The 21,742-nt window shown below is 38.4% G+C and overlaps 1 protein-coding gene across 3 annotated transcripts in view; it reads right to left on the bottom strand.

Annotated features, from left to right (window-relative positions):
• Positions 1-21,742, bottom strand: part of LOC126961713 (cytochrome P450 7B1) — a 206,887-nt gene that overhangs the window by 58,201 nt on the left and 126,944 nt on the right. The window contains exon 1 of one of the 3 annotated variants that reach the window (XM_050802331.1): positions 18,009-20,824. The exons of the other annotated variants lie outside the window; for them this stretch is intronic. The gene's annotated coding sequence lies outside the window, so the exon portion shown is untranslated. Of the gene's footprint in view, positions 1-18,008; positions 20,825-21,742 lie in introns of those variants that run through there. 3 annotated transcript variants of the gene reach the window in all.

The following is a 21,742-nucleotide window of genomic DNA, read 5'->3' as shown; positions in this document are numbered from 1 at the left end:
AGTTCAAGACCAGCCTGGCCAAAATTGCAAGACCCTATCTCTACCAAAATTAGCTGGGCATGCTGGCATGCGCCTGTAGTCCCAGCTACTCAGGAGGCTGAGGCAGGAGAACTGCTTGAACCGGGGAGGCAGACGTTGCACTGAGCCTAGATCACGCTATCGCACTCCATCCTGGGTGACAGAGCAAGACTCTGTCTCAAAAAAAAACAAAAAAAGAAATATTTAATTGTTTATGCCATGGGTAAAATCACTTTCTAATATAAGCCTGGCAAAGATTTTTAAAAGTTTAAATTGTAATAATCTTGAAATTTATTTTTTTAACTTGGACCTCTAAGAAACTTACAATTTAATAACAAACTAAGAGCAGCAGAAAATTTTCTAGGTTGGCCTTCACACGTCCTTTCATCCCAGTAAATACATCTTCTAGAGTATTCTGGGGCTTTCTCCATAGAATGCTGTGGGGTGGGGCTCAGACGAGGCCAATGACCTGTGTAACCTCTTACAGTATTCATTGTGTGTATAAAATGTAATCACAAGTGCTAAATTTCTAAATTAAAACAACCTATAAAGGTGTGTTTGAGGTGGGGGAAGATAGAGATGAGGAAGAAGGCTGAGACATCCACAGTGTACTCTGATCACCTAAGCTTTGAAAAAATACGACTTGGAGAATGATTTTAGAGATTCCTTAATGTTACCAAAACCACTTGGTTCTTCTGAGATGGTTTCTCTCTTCTCTAATAGAGCTAAGAAATGAGGCTCAACTGCTGGGCATGGTGGCTCACGCCTGTAATCCCAGCACTTTGGGAGGCCGAGGCGGGTGGATCATGAGGTCAAGAGATTGAGAGCATCCTGGCCAACTAACATGGTGAAACCCCGTCTCTACTAAAAAATACAAAAATTAGCTGGGCATAGTGGCCCACGTCTGTAGTCCCAGCTGCTTGGGAGGCTGAGGCAAGAGAATTGCTTGAACCTGGGAGGCGAAGGTTGCAGTGAGCCGAGATCATGCCACTGCACACCATCTTGGGCGACAGAGCGATACTCCATCTCAAAAAAAAAAAAAAAAAAAAAAAGAGACTCAATCTTCTATTATGCAGGGTAGCCAGAATATTGAGAGACCCACTCCCAAGACTGCTCTGTAGAACTGCATAATACACAGGTCCACACTAGGCTGCAGCTCTATGGTGTGACTCAAAGATAATGTTGGAGAAGTATATGAACATATTGAGACTCTGTAATTTAAAACAAATTTTGCAAATGTTTCTCAGACAATGTTGGTGGTTAAGGACATAGCATCTGGAGTCAGATTATCTGAGTTTGACTCCTGGTTTCACCATCTACTTAATGTGTAATCTTGGAATAAGATCTGACTCTGTACCTTGGCTCTTGCTATAAGCTGAATGTTTCTGTCCTCTCAAAATTCCTACATTGAAACTTAATCTTCAATGTGATGATATTTGGGGGTGAGGCCTTTGGAAAGTGATTAGGTCATGAAGGCAGAACTCCCATGAATGGAATTATTGCCCTTATAAAAGAGACCTCAGAGGGCTCCCTTACCTCTTCTGCCATATGAGAAAACAGTGAGAAAGCACCATCTATGAACCAGGAAGCACCCCTCACCAGACACCAAATCTGGTGATGCCTTGATCTTGGAATTCCCAGTCTCCAGAACTGAGAGAAATAAATTTGTTGCTTATAAGTCACCCAGTCTATGGTATCCTGTTATAGTAGCCTGAGTGAACTAAGACAGCTACCTTTTCTGCAAAGCAGAGATAATAATACTGTTTCCTTTGCTGGGTGGTTGTGAGTATTCAATAGTGTGTATGAAATCTTTAGAAACATTTCAGCTCATAACAAAGGGTCTATCAATGATATCTATTGTTGTGAATCACATATAATTTTACCTGAAAATTAACAGGTGAACATTTTGAGATACAGAAGTCTAATGGCTTACAAACATTCTAAAATTACAAATACTCAAAATGTAAATCTAGGTCTTTTGACTCCTAGTCTATGATCTTTCCAAACTACCAACGATTCCAAACTTTTGTTATTCATAGACTACTGACAATTTTTGCCATATGCATGATACACTTGGTTATAGTATTTTATCAGTCTCTTTTTAAAATTGGCTCATTCCTTTTCAGAACATGAACTCAACATTGGACCAAATGGATCTAATAGAACTTTACAGAACACTCCATCCAAAAAAACAACAGAATATACATTCTTCTCATCACCACGTGGAAAATACTCTAAAATTGACCACATAATTGAACATAAAACAATCCTTACCAAATGTGAAAGAACTGAAATCATACCAAACACACCCTCAGACTACAGCACAATAAAAATAGAAGTCAAGACTAAGAACATTGCTCGAAATCTTCCAATTACATGGAAATTAAACAACATGCAGCCAGGCGCGGTGGTTCACACCTGTGAGCACTTTGGGAGGCCGAGGCGGGCGGATCATGAGGTCAGGAGATCGAGACCATCCTGGCCAACATGGTGAAACCCCATTTCTACTAAAAATACAAAAAGTCAGCCGGGCGTGGTGGCATGCATCTGTAGTCCCAGCTACTCAGGAGGCTGAGGCAGGAGAATGGCGTGAACCTGGGAGGTGGAGGTTGCAGTGAGCCGAGATCGTGCCACTGCACCCTGGTCTGGATGACAGAGCGAGACTCTGTCTCAAAAACAAAACAAACAAACAAACAAAAACAAAACAACATGATCCTGAATGACTTTTGGGTAAATAATGAAATCAAGTCGGACATAAAGAAGTTCTTTGAAACTAATGACAACAAAGATACAACATACCAAAATCTCTGGGACACAGCTAAGGTTGTGTTAAGAGGGAAATTCATAGCACTAACTATCCACATCCAAAAGTTAGAAAGATCTCAAATCAACAACGTAACATCACAACTGAAAGAATTAGGGAAGCAAGAGCAAATCAACTCCAAAGTTAGCAAAAGCCAAGAAATAACCAAAATCAGAGCTGAACTGAATAAAATTGAGACACGAAATACCATTCAAAAGATCAATGAATCCAGGAGTTGGTTTCTTGAAAAAATTAATAAGATAGATATACTGCCACCTAGACTAATAAAGAAAAGAGAGAAGATTAAATAAACACAATTAGAAATGATGAAGAGAATGTTACCACTGACTCCACAGAAATAAAAATAACCACTAGAAACTACCAGGAACACCTCTATGCATATAAACTAGAAAATCTAGATGAGATTGATAAATTCCTGGACACATACACCCTCCCAAGACTGAACCAGGAAGAAATTGATTCTTTTAACAGACCAATAATGAGCTCTGAAACTGAATCAGTAGTAAATAGCCTACCAACCAAAAAAAGCCCAGGACCTGATGGATTCACAGCCAAATTCTACCAGATGTACAAACATGAGCTGGTACAATTCCTACTGAAACTATTTCAAAATCGAGGAGAAGGGACTCCTCCTCAACACATTCTATGAGGCCAGCATCATCGTGATACCAAAACCTGGCAGAAGCACAACAAAAAGTGAAAACTTCAGGCCAATATCCTTGATGAACATTGATGCAAAAATCCTCAACAAAATATCTGCCAACCAAATCTAGCAGCACATCAAAAAGTTAATACACCATGATCAAGTGGTCTTCATCCCAGGGATACAAGTTTGGTTCAACATAAGCAAATCAATAAATGTGATTTATCACATAAACAGAACTACATACAAAAACCACATGACTATCCGTAAAGGCTTTTGATAAAATTCAACACCCTTCATATTAAAAACTCCAAATAAACTAAAAACTAAATAAATAGGTATTGTAGAAACACAACTCAAAATAATAAGAGCCATCTATGACCAACCTACAGCCAACATCATATTGAACAGGCAAAAGCTGGAACCATAACCCTTGAAAACCAGCACAAGACGAGGATGCCCTTTCTCACCACTCCTATTCAACATAGTATTGGAAGTCCTAGTCAGAGCAATCAGACAAGAAAAATAAATAAAGTGTATCCAAATAGAAAGAGAAGAAGTCAAACGATCCCTGTTTGCAGACAACATGATTTTATATCTAAAAAACCTTATAGTCTCAGCCCAAAAGCTCCTTCAGTTAATAAACAACTTCAGCGAAGTTTCAGGATACAAAATTGTGTACAAAAATCACTAGCATTCCTGTACACCAACAACAGCCAAGGTGAAAGTCAAATCAGGAAGATAATCCTATTCACAATTTCCACAAAAAGAATGCAATACCTAGGAATATAACTAACCGGGGAGCTGAAAGATCTTTATAATGAGAATTACAAAACACTGTTCAAAGGAATCAGAGAAGCCACAAAAAAATGGAAAAACATCCCATGCTCATGAATAGGAAGAATCAATATTATTAAAATGGCCATACCATCCAAAGGAATCTATAGATTCAATGTTATTCTTCTCAAACTACAATGACTTTCTTCACAGAACTAGGGAACACTATTTTTAAATTCACATGGAACCAAAAAAGAGCCCAAATAGCCAAGGCAATCCTAGGCAAAAAGAGCAAAGCTGGAGGCATCACATGACCCAACTTCAAACTATACTACAGGGCTACAGTTACCAAAATAGTAAGGTACTGATACAAAAAGAGGCACATGGACCAATGGAACAGAATAGAGAGCCTAGAAATAAGGCCACACACCTAAAACCATCTGATCTTGACAAAGCTGACAAAAACAAGCAATGAGGAAAAGACTCCCTACTCAATAAATGGTATTGAGGAAACTGGCCAGCCATATGCACAAGACAGAAGCTGGACCCCTGTTTTATACCACATATAAAAGCAACACCAGATGGATTAAAAGCTTAAATGTAAAACCCAAAACTATAAAAGCCCTGGAAGACAACCTAGACAATACCATCCTGGACACAGGAAGGGGCCAAGATTTTATGACAAAGATACCAAAAGCAATTACAACAAAAGCAAAAATCGACAAATCGGATCTAAGTAAACTTAAGAGCTTCTGCACCACAAAAGAAACTATCAACAGAATAAACAGACAACCTACAGGATGGGAGGAAATATTTGCAAACTATGCATCTCACAAAGGCCTGATATCCAGTATTTATAAGAAACAGACAAGTTTACAAAAGAAAAATAAATGACCCTATTAAAAAGTGGGCAAAGGACATGAACAGACACTTTGCCAAAGAAGACATACATGCAGCCAACAAGCATATGAAAAAAAGTTCAATATCACTGATCATTAGAGAAATGAAAATGAAAACTGCAATGAGATACCATCTCACACCAGTCAGAATGGCTAATATTAAAAGGTCAAAAAGGCCAGGCATAGTGGTTCACACCTGTAGTCCCAGCACTTTGGGAGGCCGAGGTGGGTGGATCACAAGGTCAGGATATGGAGACCATCCTGGCTAACACAGTGAAACCATGTCTCTACTAAAAATACAAAAAATTAGCCAGGCATGGTGGTAGGCATCTGTAGTCCCAGCTACTCAGGAGGCTGAGACAGGAGAATGGCGTGAACCCGGGAGGTTGAGCTTGCAGTGAGCCGAGATCGCGCCACTGCACTCCAGCCTGGGCGACAGAGTAAGACTCCATCTCAAAAAAAAAAAAAAAGGGTCAAAAAATAAGAGATGCTAGTGAGGTTGTGGAGAAAAGGGAACCCTTATACACTATTGGTGAGAGTGTAAATTAGTTCAACCACTGTGGAAAGCAGCACGGCGATTTCTCAAAGAGCTAAAAGCACAACTACCGTTCCACCCCATTACTGTGTATATACCCAGAGGAATATAAACTATTTCTACCATAAAGACACATGCACACAGATGTTCATTGCAGCACTATTCACAATAGCAAAGACATGAAATCAACCTAAATGCCCATTAATGAAACAGATAAAAAAATGTGATACATATATACCATGGAATAGTATGCAACCATAAAAAGAATGAAATCATGTCTTTTGCAGGAACATGGGTACAGCTGGAGGCTATTATCCTTAGCAAACTAACACAGGAACAGAAATCCAAATACTGTATATTCTCACTTATAAGTGGGAGATAAAAGTGGGAGACCTCATGAACACAAAGAAGGGAACAACAGACACTGGGGTCTACTTGAGGGTGGAGGGTGGGAGGAGGGAGAGGAGCAGAAAAGATAACTATTGGGTACCGGGCTTAATACCTAGGTGATGAAATAATCTGTACAAGAAGTCCCTGTTACATGAGTTTACCTATGTAACAAAACTTCACACGTTTAGCCCCAAATCAAAAATAAAAGTTAAAAAAGGCTCATTTCTTTGAAATAAATAAATCGCTACCCTAAATTAAAACAAAACAAAACAAAACAAAAACAGAAAATAAAAAACATTGCTATAAGTTTTAGCTAGATATTCTAGCCTGCTGAAAGCTCCAGGCCCACGGTCTGTTCTCTTGGCTAAACAGAAAGATTAGTAAATGTCATGGCGGGTAGAGACGTGGTCTTTGACTTACTGAAGCTTTGAAGCAAACTGCAAGTGAGGTAACTTTCTCACAAGGTGATTCAACATTGCTACTACACCCACAATCATCTCCTGACCGCGAAAGCCCCACTGCATTTTGGGAAAAGTTGTATATGCTGTGCTGCCTCCTGCAGAAAGCCCATGAAGTGCACCATGGTGGCCGAGCTGCAGGGAAGGCCTAGCTGCCCAGACACCAGGGACATTTCTTATGCACCACCATCTCCCAAAGTACTAGGTAGAAAGAATTGTTTGGAATGAGGTCACACAATCAAAGATAAAACCATTTTAAAAAACAATTCATTAAGGAGACCTGAAAAAAAAGCCCAATTGTGCAATCCTTTCAGTTGGTACAGTTTTCATTTCTGAATTCTATTTATTGATATTAAGAAGTGTCCCTCCTTGATGCTGTCAGTTTTATAATAACATGATGTTACACCTGCAATGTGATTGGGGAAACCAACAGATTTTAAGTCACCATAAACACATTAAAATTTAATTTTAAAACTCTTGAAACTACAGACAAAACCCAGTGATAACACAGACTGGTGGCCTAGGAGGCTCCTCTGCCAGTCACACACTCCTGGGCCCAAGGAATGCTAAATTACCTTAGTTTCTCTGTGCTCATTGCTAGCAAAAATTTTGATAACAAAGCATTGGCTTTTATTTAAAAAAGCAGTGTGAAAAACAAAAGCAAACACAAAATAGTGCGAGATCCCTCAGATCAAGCTTTAGTGACAGAAGGAAGCAGATAAAACAATTATCTGAATAATTTATCGTAAAACATTCAGTGCATTGTTCCATGACCTCAGTAACTTCACTATGTTCATTTGTGAGGCCTAGAACAGAGACTGTTTTTCTAGAAAGAGGGCTCTAGGTTTTAGTGATTTCTAGAATAAAATGCTCTAGGTAATGAGGACCCATTTTTTTCCCTTGGGAAAAAAAGCTTTAATATTAGAGTCTAAAAATAAAAAGCCAGAAGCCCTCTTCAACTTCCCCAGGAGGAGTTGGGGCTTTCTCCTGGATGTTCTCCTGACATTCTTTCATATCTCTATTATATGTGGCATACAGGGTAAAAATTCCATGTAACATGGCAGACATTTGTATGAACCCATGACCTCCTGTTTAAAGAAACCATGTCTTTTTCATCCTTAAATGCCCAGCACTTGTCACACTGCCAAACAGGAGTAGGGTTCAAAAATGTATATTAAAGGAAGAGATGGTTAAATAACTACAATAGGTTTTAAAAATCCGTATTCATTGTAGAGACATGATAGAATGGAGATAAACAAAACATCACCTGTCATCCAATCACCTCAAAATAAACTTTAACATCCTAATGTACATCCTAAAGACTTTCCTACTAGTATATACAGGCAGTCCTTGCTTTGTACAGTAGTAGAGGATGACAAAAATAACAACAGTGTAAGCTGAAATTGCAAAGTGATCTGTTTTAGTCCATTCAGGCTGCTATAATGAAATACAAAAATGGTGATTTACAATCAACAGAAATTTATTTATCATAGTTCTGGAGGCTGGGAAGTTCAAGATCAAGACACTGGCAGATCAAGGCATCGTGTAAGGGCCTACTTTCTGGTTCAAAAGTGGCTCCTTCTACCTGTATCCTCCCATGGCAGGAGAGATGACCAAGCTTCCTGGGGTATCTTTTATAAGGGCACTATTCCCATTCAAGAGAGCTCTGCCTTCATGACCTAGTCACCTCTCAAAGACCCTACGTCCTAACATCATCACCTTACAGATTAGAATTTCAATGTATGAATTTAGGGGGAACACAAACATTTGGACCATAGTATTATCTTAATAATCAATGAAGAATATTATAATTGTTCTGTGACCTCCAAAAGATTTTTTCAAAGCATTGAAATCTCTGTTATTGTTGGCTATACTTATACAGGGAAATGAAATAAATAGTAAAACTAATACTTATTCAGTACACTGTAATTTAAAACATTAGAAACACTGAGAAGTTTTTTTAAATAAAAACTTATGAAGAGTACTTTGAACAGTGCTTGCCTCCTTTTCTTTGTCTTATAACTTATAAATTTCCTTGTCTTATAACTCTTATATGGAATGAGCATTTTTTCCAGGCTTTGGTGACTCATCACACCCTTTTCTAAGTTTGGATCAGTTTCTAGCATTTTATCCTTTGCATTTTCAGTGTGAAATATCTGAGAGTTCCTTTACTGTGAAGTTATTTTTTGTGGACATGTTCCCTGGTAAGTCTTCATCTTTTTCATTACGACCACTTCCCTCATTTATGTTGTTAGGTTGTCCACCTTCACTAAGTTCCTCTGGCTGCACATCCAGGATAGCAGCAGTGCCAACATTCCCAGGATCAGTAGTCTCTCCTAGAACTCTATATAAAATTCACATCTGACTTCCAGCATTATCAGTTTTTGTTTCTTTGCTGTACTTTTATCTTACTTGGGCAATTCCCTCTTTCAAGTACCTAATTTTACACACAGGTTTATCAGTAGGAGACAACGAAGCAACACAACTGCACACCTGCATGAACAGAATCACACACATGTGCAGGAACTAATCTGAGAGACTTGGAAATAAGTGATGTGATTGGTCTTGACCATGATGTGCATCTGTTATTTACATAGTGATTTGGGGGCTGAAAAGCTAGCAGCACAATAGCTTTGTATCTGCAAACTATAGCAGCTAGTTTGCATTTTATTTTTCACAGAATATACTATAGTAACTGAAATTTGAACTGTGTTGTTGGGGAACTGGTATTTTACTAAACCATGGTAATGGAGAATTTGAGCATTTAAAAACCATGCAAAGTGATTGACTACAATAAAAACTATTTACTACATAAATTCACATCTATGCATTTAAGTATTGTAATATGCTGTCATATGTATCTTTCAATAATTTGATTTTCTCATTTTACAAAATTTCATGACTGTCTTTGCATACCAGTAAATCTATACCTATGGTATCCTTTAAAATAGGCCATGCAGTATTCCACTGAATAAATATAAATAGAATTATTGTAGTGATTTAAGTGATACAATATATACAATGCTCTTAGAATTGGGCCTGTCACATAGCAAGGGCTAAATAAATGTTAATTAATATTATTTATGAGCATAATTTAGTTGATTTCCTATTGATAGATACTTCGATGGTTCCTAAGTTTTAGCACAACATTATAATAAATTTCCTTGTACAAAGATCACTGTATGCTTGTAATTTTTTATTTAAGAGATTAGCATAATCAAGGTTATTCATACTCAAAGCAAAGTTCTTAGATCATAACTTCTCTTAAATAGGGGAATATAGAAGCTCCAGCCAGTCTGTGTTGGAAGGAAAGGTGTAAGAACAAACTCTGAGTTTCTGAGTTGAGATACCTGTGGGCAAAACAGCCTGGTGGAGCTATCCAACAGGCATAAAAAATTACCCATCTTGAGTTTGTAAGAGATGTAGAGGCTTGGTGGTTATCAGTGCAGAGGTGGGAATTAATATCTTTGAGTGTATGAGATCTACCAGGGGAGAGTCAATGGGAAGAGACTAAAGGATAAAACCCTAGGCAAAGTCAATACTAAAAAATGATGAACACTGAAAATAATAACAACAAAACAACTAACATTCATTGAGTACTTGCTTATGAGCCAGGTAGTCTGTCAAGCACTTTGCACACATGACTTCAATTAATCTCCAAATAACCATCTTTATGAGGAAAGCACTATTACTGTTGCTTTGTTACAGATTAGAAAACTGAGGTTTACAAAAGTTAAATAACTTGCCCATGGCTACTTCACTAAAACATGGTGCAGGCAGGGCTTTCATATATACGTTATGTTTTCAGGATCCATAATCTTAGCCTTTTGTATTTGTTGTCATTATTGTGTAACAAACTACCCCTAAACCAACAGGCTTAAAACAATTCATTATCTCATGACTTCTGTGTGTCAGGATTCCAGGCATGGCTTGGAGTGATTCTGTTTCAAGGTCTCATTGAATTGTATGAAATCAAGTATATGCAGTGAATGAAATTATACGCAAGTGTTAGTTAAGGCTGCAGTCTCACTTGAAGGCTTGACAGAGCTGAGTTGTTATAGGCCTTTGTTGTAGATCTCAATCCTTTGAAACCAAACAGGCGTCTCCACAGAGTTGCCTCATGACGCATGAACTGGCTTCCTTAAAGTGAGTGATCCTACAGAGCAAGAGTGAGCAAGTGCCCAAGACGGAAGTCACAGTCTTTTCTGTAACCTAATATTGGAAGTAATTTCCCATTATTTCTGCTGTATTCTCTTCATTAGAATCAAGCCAATAAGCCTAGCCCATACTCAAGGGGAGAGGAACATATGAGGCATGACTACCAGGATAGCCTCACTAGGAGACATTTGGGAGCACCAACCACTACACTCTGAGAGGCATCATAGTAGGCTAACCAGAAGGACTCAGGAATGTTGCAGTGGGTACTTGTACTTCAGTGAGCAATACTCTAGAATTTAGATTATCGTTTTAGTTCTTGGTTCTGCTATGAGGAGAAAGGTTAACCTGGAAAGTATAGTAAGAAACACTCACATAACTAATCACTGAGGATTGAAAAAACTTTGAAATTTTCTGAAAATCGAGGAGAAGCTTAATGGAAGCCTGCAAATGTGAGAGAAGATGTACGATAACTTGCAGCTCTTCAATTTAAAAGACAGCAAATCAGGGTGGCCTTAAACTGCAACATACAGGATTTTACAGAAGGATAAGGTTTTGATGGGAATTGCTAAGAAAAGAATAGGAGGTCACTGTAATTTGCACACATTCTCATGAGTCTGAGTAGCGTGAGGATGGCCTTTCTGAACTTGAGGGATTAGAACAAATGTCATAGGTTTCTTCTAGATGAAAGTTCTGACAAAAATTAAACAGTACTTTATAAACATTTGCAAGAAGACAGCCAAATCTTCCATATAAGGTCAACTCAATCTCCCTGAAAGTTAGCTTCTGTCACCTCAAGAATTTTGGTATGATTTACTGTCATTTGTTTGCAAGTAAGCCAGTTTTTATTTTCCTCCTTCTTCTTGTTGAGAATCAGAGATGATTTGAACTGTTTTTCTATCAGTGGAGCCAGAGCAGTTGATCCTAGATATATCCAGATGGTTTCCATTGCTTAGGCTGATTTCTGTTAAACTGTTTAATGTTGTTAATAATCCTTTTAATATATTTAAATTTGTGTGGAGAGTAGAGGGGGGCAGAGCTGATAAGAGATTGGATGTCACAGCTCCTGCAGGATTTCTGTTGATTTGTTAAAATTCAACTGTAGTCTCTAATACTTGTTCCAGTTTTGCTGAACTCACAATCACCTCTTCCTTTAAGCTGTGGCTCTCAACTGCAATGGTTCATTTAATAGGGACATTCAGGGAACATGGACCTCACTGCTCAGGAAGTGTAGGTTTTAATATGAGATGCATGTTTTAGAAAAATAAATTTAACTATAGCCGACTCAGTAGAGGAAAAGGCAAACTGTGGAGGAAAAAAAATTTTTTTATTTTTTATTTTATTTTATTTTTTTTAAATTTATTATTATTATTATACTTTAAGTTCTAGGGTACATGTGCATAACGTGCAGGTTGGTTACATATGTATACTTGTGCCATGTTGCTGTGCTGCACCCATCAACTCGTCAGCACCCATCAACTCGTCATTTACATCAGGTATAACTCCCAATGCAATCCCTCCCCCCTCCCCCCTCCCCATGATAGGCCCCGGTGTGTGATGTTCCCCTTCTCGAGTCCAGTGATCTCATTGTTCAGTTCCCACCTATGAGTGAGAACATGCGGTGTTTGGTTTTCTGTTCTTGTGATAGTTTGCTAAGAATGATGGTTTCCAGCTGCATCCATGTCCCTACAAAGGACACAAACTCATCCTTTTTTATGGCTGCATAGTATTCCATGGTGTATATGTGCCACATTTTCTTAATCCAGTCTGTCACTGATGGACATTTGGGTTGATTCCAAGTCTTTGCTATTGTGAATAGTGCCGCAATAAACATACGTGTGCATGTGTCTTTATAGCAGCATAATTTATAATCCTTTGGGTATATACCCAGTAATGGGATGGCTGGGTCATATGGTACATCTAGTTCTAGATCCTTGAGGAATAGCCATACTGTTTTCCATAATGGTTGAACTAGTTTACAATCCCATCAACAGTGTAAAGGTGTTCCTATTTCTCCACGTCCTCTCCAGCACCTGTTGTTTCATGACTTTTTAATGATTGCCATTCTAACTGGTGTGAGATGGTATCTCATTGTGGTTTTGATTTGCATTTCTCTGATGGCCAGTGATGATGAGCATTTTTTCATGTGTCTGTTGGCTATATGCATGTCTTCTTTTGAGAAATGTCTGTTCATATCCTTTGCCCACTTTTTGATGGGGTTGTTTGTTTTTTCTTGTAAATTTGTTTGAGTTCTTTGTAGGTTCTGGATATTAGCCCTTTGTCAGATGAGTAGTTTGCAAAAATTTTCTCCCATTCTGTAGGTTGCCTGTTCACTCTGATGGTAGTTTCTTTTGCTGTGCAGAAGCTCTTTAGTTTAATGAGATCCCATTTCTCAATTTTGGCTTTTGCTGCCATTGCTTTTGGTGTTTTAGACATGAAGTCTTTGCCCATGCCTATGTCCTGAATGGTACTACCTAGGTTTTCTTCTAGGGTTTTTATAGTATTAGGTCTAATATTTAAATCTCTAATCCATCTTGAATTAATTTTCGTATAAGGAGTAAGGAAAGGATCCAGTTTCAGCTTTCTACTTATGGCTAGCCAATTTTCCCAGCACCTTTTATTAAATAGGGAATCCTTTCCCCATTTCTTGTTTCTCTCAGGTTTATCAAAGATCAGATGGCTGTAGATGTGTGGTATTATTTCTGAGGACTCTGTTCTGTTCCATTGGTCTATATCTCTGTTTTGGTACCAGTACCATGCTGTTTTGGTTACTGTAGCCTTGTAGTATAGTTTGAAGTCAGGTAGCGTGATGCCTCCAGCTTTGTTCTTTTGACTTAGGATTGTCTTGGCAATGCGGGCTCTTTTTTGGTTCCATATGAACTTTAAAGCAGTTTTTTCCAATTCTGTGAAGAAACTCATTGGTAGCTTGATGGGGATGGCATTGAATCTATAAATAACCTTGGGCAGTATGGCCATTTTCACGATATTGATTCTTCCTATCCATGAGCATGGTATGTTCTTCCATTTGTTTGTGTCCTCTTTGATTTCACTGAGCAGTGGTTTGTAGTTCTCCTTGAAGAGGTCCTTTACATCCCTTGTAAGTTGGATTCCTAGGTATTTTATTCTCTTTGAAGCAATTGTGAATGGAAGTTCATTCATGATTTGGCTGTTTGTCTGTTACTGGTGTATAAGAATGCTTGTGATTTTTGCACATTAATTTTGTATCCTGAGACTTTGCTGAAGTTGCTTATCAGCTTAAGGAGATTTTGGGCTGAGACAATGGGGTTTTCTACATATACAATCATGTCATCTTCAAAGAGGGACAATTTGACTTCTTCTTTTCCTAACTCAATACCCTTGATTTCTTTCTCTTGCCTGATTGCCCTAGCCAGAACTTCCAGCACTATGTTGAATAGGAGTGGTGAGAGAGGGCATCCCTGTCTTGTGCCAGTTTTCAAAGGGAATTTTTCCAGTTTTTGCCCATTCAGTATGATATTGGCTGTGGGTTTGTCATAAATAGCTCTTATGATTTTGAGGTATGTTCCATCAATACTGAATTTATTGAGCATTTTTAGCATGAAGGGTTGTTGAATTTTGTCAAAAGCCTTTTCTGCATCTATTGAGATAATCATGTGGTTCTTGTCTTTGGTTCTGTTTATATGCTGGATTATGTTTATTGATTTGCGAATGTTGAACCAGCTTTGCATCCCAGGGATGAAGCCCACTTGATCATGGTGGATAAGCTTTTTGATATGCTGCTGAATCCGGTTTGCCAGTATTTTATTGAGGATTTTTGCATTGATGTTCATCAGGGATATTGGTCTAAAATTCTCTTTTTTTGTTGTGTCTCTGCCAGGCTTTGGTATCAGGATGATGTTGGCCTCATAAAATGTGTTAGGGAGGATTCCCTCTTTTTCTATTGATTGGAATAGTTTCAGAAGGAATGGTACCAGCTCCTCCTTGTACCTCTGGTAGAATTCAGCTGTGAATCCATCTGGTCCTGGACTTTTTTTGGTTGGTAGGCTATTAATTATTGCCTCAATTTCAGAGCCTGCTATTGGTCTATTCAGGGATACAACTTCTTCCTGGTTTAGTCTTGGAAGAGTGTACGTGTCCAGGAAATTATCCATTTCTTCTAGATTTTCTAGTTTATTTGTGTAGAGGTGTTTATAGTATTCTCTGATGGTAGTTTGTATTTCTGTGGGGTCGGTGGTGATATCCCCTTTATCAATTTTATTGCGTCGATTTGATTCTTCTCTCTTTTCTTCTTTATTAGTCTTGCTAGCGGTCTGTCAATTTTGTTGATCTTTTCAAAAAACCAACTCCTGGATTCATTGATTTTTTGGAGGGTTTTTTGTGTCTCTATCTCCTTCAGTTCTGCTCTGATCTTAGTTATTTCTTGCCTTCTGCTAGCTTTTGAATGTGTTTGCTCTTGCTTCTCTAGTTCTTTTAATTGTGATGTTAGAGTGTCAATTTTAGATCTTTCCAGCTTTCTCTTGTGGGCATTTAGTGCTATAAATTCCCTCTACACACTGCTTTAAATGTGTCCCAGAGATTCTGGTATGTTGTATGTTTGTTCTCATTGGTTTCAAAGAACATCTTTATTTCTGCCTTCATTTCGTTATGTACCCAGTAGTCATTCAGGAGCAGGTTGTTCAGTTTCCATGTAGTTGAGCGGTTTTGATTGGAGGAAAAAATATTATCAAGATTGTCTTTCACACTCAATGAATTCCAGGCCTGTCAATTTTCATTCATAAATATCTAATATCTGTGCACTCCAACCCATCTCACAAGGCATGGCCCTAGCTTCCTCCTCAACTGACCAACAAAGGCCTCCTGGGTGGCTACTCACTTTGCTTTCAACTTTACCCCTATAAAGATAATGAACCAGTGTGAGAGGCCAGGAGTTTGAGACCAGCCTGGACAACATAGCAAGACCTCCATACCTACAAAAAAAGTTAAAAATTGCTGGGTGCAGGGTTATGCACTTGTAGTCTCAGCTACTTGGGATGCAGAGAAGGGAGGATTACTTGAGCCTGGGAGGTCGAGGCTGTGGTGAGCTTTATCACACCACTGGACTCCAGCCTGGGCGACAGAGTAAGAGGCTGCCTCTATAAAAAATAATAATGCATAAAAATAATTGACATGATAATTAAGAAGTATTGCTTGCTTTTGGGTTAGGCACAGTGCTAAATGCTTTCCATGATCTAATTTACCCTTCACAATAGCATAAGGTAAGTTTTATTCCTGTCTCCATTTTAAAGATGAGCAAGTTAAAGCTCAGAGAGTTTAAGCAACTTGCCCAAATCATAGGCAAGTTCTATCCTTCCCATTCAACTAGAATGTGAATGCAAACCATGTCATTTTGCTGATTAAAACCCCTATTGTCTTGTTGGAACAAACAAAATGAAGCAAAATTTCCTTAGCGAGGCATTTAAATAGTAATGATCACAGTCAAAAATTGAGTACTTTCTATGTGCTCAGGGTTTCAGCTATGTGCTTACAAGTCCTTACCACAATGCTACAAGATATATGTGCTTTTCACTATGGTAGATGAAAAAAAATGGGGTCTCAGAGGAAATTTCCATGGTCAAAAAGTTATTATTAATTGACAGAGATGGGATTCCAATGGAGTATGTTTGACCCCAGTCCTGCATTTTTCCTTAGGCTACTCTGCCTTTCCTATAGCCTGACCTCTGACAATCTATGTGAGTTCACATTCCCTCATTCCTTTTTCTCCCTTTGTTCTACTCCTATACTCAAGTAATTCTGGAACACAGGCCATTTCAGAAAGATTCTCTTCCTTATACCTTATATTTACCTTTTATTCTTGTTTACTTAGCAAGTTTCTACATATCATCTCATGTTTAGTTCCAACAAGCTTTTTCTTATGAACCTTTGTTTGATCTTCCTCCGTCCATCCTCTCCTTGCTAGAAGATACCTGCTTTATTTTCAATGGTACTTTGTAAATAGTTGTGGGGAGATAGCCACCTGACTTTATTATGAATGTTTATTTATAATAGACAGTGAGGAATCATATATTGATTCATTTTGTTCAACTAATTATTCTGAATACCTACTGATGTGTCTTAAATTTATCTCTGTTTTACAAGCTCTTAGCACAGGGCTTGACACTTAAATGTTTTAAAAAATGGTCGTATGAATAAATGACTAAATAAATGGAGGTTTCACTCTGTATAACATGAGGGGGCTGAATCAACAGCAGTCATTTCTGAATCAGATGATACAGCTCCTGAAATATGGTTTGCCATGATTCACTTTCCTTCTCCATTCATAGACAGGGTCTCCTTGATTTAAATATCATTTTTTAAAAGAAGTATAAAATAGCTGATAAACCTTTCTACCTCCTGAAAGTTGCAAATAAAAAGGAAACTTTTGCTAGGTCATTCCAACAAAGTGATACTTCAAATCCTGGGTTCTCTCTTTCTGTCTCACCTGCCCTGTGTAATCTCACATTCAAACTACAAATAATACGCAGGCATGTCTAACAGACAGGACAAGGAAAGGGGCAGAGATAGCTGCTCTCTTCATCCTTTCTCTAAGGACCAAAAATTTCATTTCTGTCCACTCTCATCTGGCAACACCATGCATCTCTCTTGCCTATTCCTTGCCACTCAGCCTTTTCCCCTAAGTTGCCCAATGCTTCAGCTATGTGTTTACAAATCCTTACCACAACAGTACAAGACATATGTGCTTTTCACTGTGGTAGATGACATAATGGGGTCTTAGAGGAAATTTCCTGACCCTGCTCTCCCTGGTCACACACGCTCTGCCCCCTCCAGCAGGGTTGAAAATACAGATGCCAGCTGGGCAGTTTCAGGATCCACACAGGCCAGGGAAGGAAAGCAGCTGCTGTTTCTCATTGCTGTCCCTCAGAGCACACCCACTGCCCATGCCTGAGGTCACCTGGGGGATGTAAGTGTACATGGGTGTGCACACACACACATGTGTGCTGGGGGAGATGAAAGGCAGTATTTGAGATCGGACCTGTCTATTTGCAATTTGAATAATCCAGCCAAGAAGAGTTCAGCATTTTTCAGGCCACACCATATATATTTACACACATACATACACACACAACTACTGCTTCTGGCTCAGTTTTAGTAATAATAGCTAATATTTATAGAACTCTTTTATGTCAGACATTGTGCTAAGTGCTTTGAATGGATTATTGAATTTAAATCTACAGCCACCCTCTGAAACAGATTTTTATCATTATCCTCTTTTACAGAGAGAGAGAGAGAGAAACCAAGACTTAGGAGAGGTAAGACACTTGTCTCTCATTACCTATAGGGAAGCTGGGATTTGAGTTCAGCTATTGCAGTGAAGCTGGGGTTCAGGTTCCCAGTCTGCAGCCTTGACGCTCTCTAAAGTCATTGCCCTGGAAGTGGGATTCTGTTAAGCAGACGTCCTTTCATCCAAGTTTCATGGACTTTCTCTTGATGAGTGCAAAGACCTAAGGAAAAGACCTGTGATGAGGAGAGGGCTGTGAGCTGAGGTTTATTCTTTAATAAGAGTTACCTTTGTGGCACTTATCCTTTATCTATAAATTCTTGTCTGTCCTAAGGGTACTGAAGCATGAGAAACATTGAGACAGAATATAGAGTTGAAATACTGACAGAACAATGGCATAATTAGTTTGTTCAAAAGAAGCCAAATCAACTACAATTTGGCTTGGTTATGCATGGAATTAGAATCTATCTCTGCCAGTCCCATTAGCATCATCATAAAAAAAAGCACTCAGACCACGGCTGGCCAGTGAATTGGACCTTGGCAACTTATACAATTATTTTCTATGTGTCATATATGAAAATGATGCTAGTCCATTACTGTCAGTGGGATGCACATTAATATTTATTAATTAATTCCACAGACATTTGTTGAGTCCCTACTGTGTTACAGGTACCAGGTCAGGTTCTGTATGCAGCACCCCAATTAAAAGTTATGATTTTTGCCCTCCCCTAGGAGTTCGTTATCAAGGAGTACGGGGGTGGGAGGAGATAAAGATGATTAAAGTTGGGAGAACTAAGACTATATGCAGTATAAAGCACTCTCTTGTTTTGGAGATTAGTGGTCATATTTTTATGAAGTAAGTTGGAAAGGCTTCAAGGAGGAGGGATCCTTTTATATGAAATAAAAGGGTAGGGATTTAAAAGGCATAAATGCTGGAGGAGGACATTCAAAGAAAAGAGAATGTCAATACTTAACGAGCTACATAAACAAGACCAGGCAAACTAAGTTTGGGCAAATTGTTTTAACTTAGCCAAACTGCTTCACCTTTAGAGCAGCATTTTAAGTTTTTGTTTGTTTTGTTTTGTTTTTTGAGATGGAGTTTTACTCTTGTTGCCCAGACTGGAGTGCAATGTCACAATCTCGGCTCATCGCAACCTCTGCCTCCCAGGTTCAAGAGATTCTCCCGCCTCAGCCTCCCGAGTAGCTGGGATTACAGGCATGTGCCACCATGCCCGGCTAATTTTGTATTTTCAGTGGAGACGGGGTTTCTCCATGTTGGTCAGGCTGGTCTCGAACTCCCGACCTCAGGTGATCTGCCCGCCTCGGCTTCCGAAAGTGCTGGGATTACAGGCGTGAGCCACTGCGCCTGGCTTAAGTTTTTAATAGGATCTCTTGGACACTTTTTACGACTGCCAAGTTAGGTCTCACAAACATGGGAAAGCTTGTCTTTAAGTATATTGTCTTTGAAAAGTTAATATAGTCTCTAAATGTTCCATTTGAAATGATTTACTTTATAAATGCATGCACTAAGAGAAAACAGATTTGAATGATACACACCACAATGTTAAATTAACTGTGATTGTTTCTAAGTATTGGCACTATTGTCAATTTTCTTTTTCTTGTTTGTGCTTTTCTGAGTTTTTCAAACCCCCAATAATAAAGATGTATCTCTTCTATAACCAATCAAAAGGACAAAAGTTACTCAAAATAATCCTTTAAATGTTATGTTTTAGAGACAGAGTCAGAGTCACTCAGCTCATGCATTTAACAAATAGTTAAGTCCCACTCACTGTCCTGGGCATTATGGACACAGAAGTGATTCAGACAAAATTCCCTTACAGGGGATGCAGTCTACCAAGGAAAAATAAATGAAATAACAAATAAATTTTAAAATACAGAATACTATATTTTAGGAATAAATAAGGTTACATGTAAGAGAGTAATAAGAACAAACAAATCGGTAGGAGGGTTTAGGGAGAATAGCTCAGAGCAGTTGGCATTTGGGTTGGATCCTAAGGATGAGTAGGGGTCAGGCTAGGAAGAGTGTCCAGGTGGGGTGGACAAGTGTGTATGACCCCTGGGGCAGAAAACAGCTTGTCACAGGGGCAGGACAAATGACACTAACTTATAACTGATTTAATGAAGATAAATGAGTAAAGTTTATCAGAGCACCACACTGAAGTGAAAAATCGTCTGGTATTCAATTATTTTGGATTTTTTCTCTTCAACAGTATTGTCACTACTATTTAGCATCATAATTATTTGGTTTGCTATAAGGAAGTTCTTACCTGCCTTACCAAATTACATACAGCACCAAAACAACAAATGCTACTGGCTATTTAAAAAGAAAATTGTATTAAGGTAGTGTGATGATTTAACCTGAGAGTTCCAGGTGAAAACGTACCTACCCTACAATGTTAGTTTGTTCAATTTCTAATGTCTTTACAACTCCACAGGAAAGCGCTTTCTCTCAAATACCCTTACTGCCATGCTTCTCACTCAAATAACCTTGGAAATATCAGGATATTATAGAAAGAAGACACGGTTTTCACATAATCAGGGGCTATCCACCAGAGTCATTTCTGGTTGATTTGGAAGATATTTTCCTTAATTAAACATACCTATTTATTCTCTAAGAGAAAAAAGAACCTACTGGGGAAAATAGAAGGAGAAAAATAGAAGGAGGAAAGAAACCCCACCCTGTCAATATTATGTACTAAGCTGTACTGCTGGAATTATAGATTTGAAAGAAACCACCGCAAAAGGGCTTTTGAAGTAAGTTTCCCCTAATAAGTAAGTAATTTGAAATTTGGCAGAAGGGCACATTCCCTCAGGGGGCTTGTCCACCATATCAGTCCCCGTGCAATAGAACTGCACCATTACTCGGAGCATGCTGGTGCAGAGGGCCAGGCCAGCACCTGAAGAGATTAATTATTTCCTATTCTGAAAAGAGCTAAAGAGGATCTTTACAAGCCACTACCTTCCTAATGCTCCCAGGAAACAAATGCTTTGGGACCTGGTGACAATAGTGACCTTTAAAAATCTTGGGTACTTAAAGCAGATAAGGAAGATAATAATAACTATGATTATCTGATCTTTTTATATTAAAGTATAATGTGATAATGTATTAGTCTGCTCGCAAAATGACAAAAGATAAGACTCACCTGTAATTAGGTATCAGTTGGGTACCTTGCCATTAGGGAATCAATTTAGGTCAATATGATTTTTATCTGCACTTGCAAAATAATCTGTGATGGGAAAAACCACTGTCTTCCTTGAAGCAGGATGGGGAAGAAACAAAGGTCTAGTCTTCTTTTTTCCTTTTTACATTCTAAAGAAGTATTTTATTTGGTCCTTCATTAGCAGCTATAAATTCTAGATATAGCAAATACATAGTAGGTGTTCTTGAGTGTTTTTGCAAATCCACTTCATTTTACTAAATAGGAATGCAGTGGCATTATCCTCTGTTGAAACAGTCCTATCAAATTCTCTGTACAACTCTGAACTCAAATGCTACAGACAACTGCTTAATCTTCCAAAGAATTCTTACAGTGTAGGAAAAGTTTCAAAGGGTAATTCCTTTTCTTTTCTTTTTTTCCAAGCTATACCAGCCTTCCTGTCAACAGCAGTGTTTGAGATGTTTGGGGCTTTACCTTTGATGAATACATGACATGCCACGTTCTATAGGTCTACAGATTCATCACTCTCTAAATTTATAGGGATGTATGCAGTGTGATTTGATAAATTGTTTTGTTTTGCTTTTCATCACTCACACGCTATTGAAAGGA

The sequence above is a fragment of the Macaca thibetana genome, chromosome 8 (assembly GCF_024542745.1).
Source record: "Macaca thibetana thibetana isolate TM-01 chromosome 8, ASM2454274v1, whole genome shotgun sequence".
Classification (NCBI taxonomy): Eukaryota; Metazoa; Chordata; class Mammalia; order Primates; family Cercopithecidae; genus Macaca; species Macaca thibetana.
This window is presented reverse-complemented; position numbering and strand designations above follow the sequence as displayed.